The 1485-nt window shown below is 36.6% G+C and overlaps 1 protein-coding gene across 1 annotated transcript in view; it reads right to left on the minus strand.

Moving 5' to 3' along the window:
- LOC106880106 (small conductance calcium-activated potassium channel protein 1) overlaps positions 1-1485 on the minus strand; it is a 514884-nt gene that overhangs the window by 232963 nt on the left and 280436 nt on the right. The window lies entirely within an intron of this gene.

A 1485-nucleotide genomic window follows, 5' to 3' on the forward strand; every position in this document is an offset into this window, starting at 1 on the left:
TGTGTGTGTGTGTGTGTGTGTGTGTGTGTGTGTGTGTGTGTGTGTGTGTGTGTGTCTTTGTATCTGTGTTTGAACCTTCATCACTTGTTGACAACCAATGTTGGTGTGATTACATCCATATAACTTAGTGGTTCAACAAAAGTTATCGATAGAATAAGTACTAGGATTTAAAAGAATAGGTCTAGGGATCGATTTGTTCGACTCAAAACCCTTCAAGTTGGTGCTCCAGTATGGCCACAGTCAATTGGCTGAAACAAGTAAAAGAAAAAAAAAATATATGTATGTGTGTGTAGGACATATATTTCTAACTATCCATCCATCCATCCATCCATCCATCGATCTATCGATCTATCGATCTATCGATCTATCGATCTATCGATCTATATTTTACATAATCTAAGGTGGCAAGCTGGCAGAACCGTCAGCACGCCGGGCAAAGTGCTTTGCGGTATTCCGTCTGCCGCTACGTTCTGAGTTCAAATTCCGCCGAGGTCGACTTTGCGTTTCATCCTTTCGAGGTCAATAAATTAAGTACCAGTTGTGTACTGGAGTCAATCTTATCGACTGGGCTCCTCTGCCAAAATTTCAGGCCTTGAGCCTAGAGTAAAAAAGTACATTTTGCATAATCTTAATACTCTATTATGATTTAAGAAGAATGTTTGGCCAAGCATAGTTACTGGATGCCTGCATGAACTTTGCTTGACTGAACATGGTTCTTTCTTTACACACACACACACACACACACACACAGACACACATACACACACACACACACACACACACTCACACACACACTCACACCGCAATCAATAAAGGTCGATGTGATGAATGCTATATGTGATAAATTTTTAATTTATTGCAATTTCCATCAGAGTTGACAATAGAAAGCATAAATTTACCAGCCATAAATTAATAATTTCTTCTATGTGGCATTTAGTGCATCACTTTTTTGCTAAATTATCCAGGTCCATGTCATTGGCTCTCTTTGAGTTAATTCCCTTAGCTTCTTTTATTAATTATGTAAATTATTCATGGCTAAAGATATGTGTAACCTTTTTTTTAAAAGTCATAAAATCTAGTTACTGATTTCTAAGCTTGATGAAGTTGTACTGCAATGATGAGGTCTAGCAGACCAAAATGTAATTTTCATAGTGTATTTACCGTGCCCACAAGCAAAGGTCAGACTGTTCTTCTTTAAGCATGTAAATTAACATGAGAAATTTACTCTAAATTATTTGCAATTTTCTTCCCTGGCATGAGTGTATAGTTAAATAGCATGCCTTGAAACTATGCCCTTGCAGACTTCCTTGGAAGCAACATGTTCTTTGTCTATCTCCTTAACTTCTTGCAGATTTTAGGTATAATTATACTAATGTGTCCATCTGTTCTAATTTAATTAAATTCTATGCTTTTGTGCAGCTGAGAATTCGTCTGCATTTTAAATTGATGTAATGATTGTATTGTTCAATTAAATGGAGTTGCATA

The sequence above is a fragment of the Octopus bimaculoides genome, chromosome 12 (assembly GCF_001194135.2).
Source record: "Octopus bimaculoides isolate UCB-OBI-ISO-001 chromosome 12, ASM119413v2, whole genome shotgun sequence".
Lineage (NCBI taxonomy): Eukaryota > Metazoa > Mollusca > Cephalopoda > Octopoda > Octopodidae > Octopus > Octopus bimaculoides.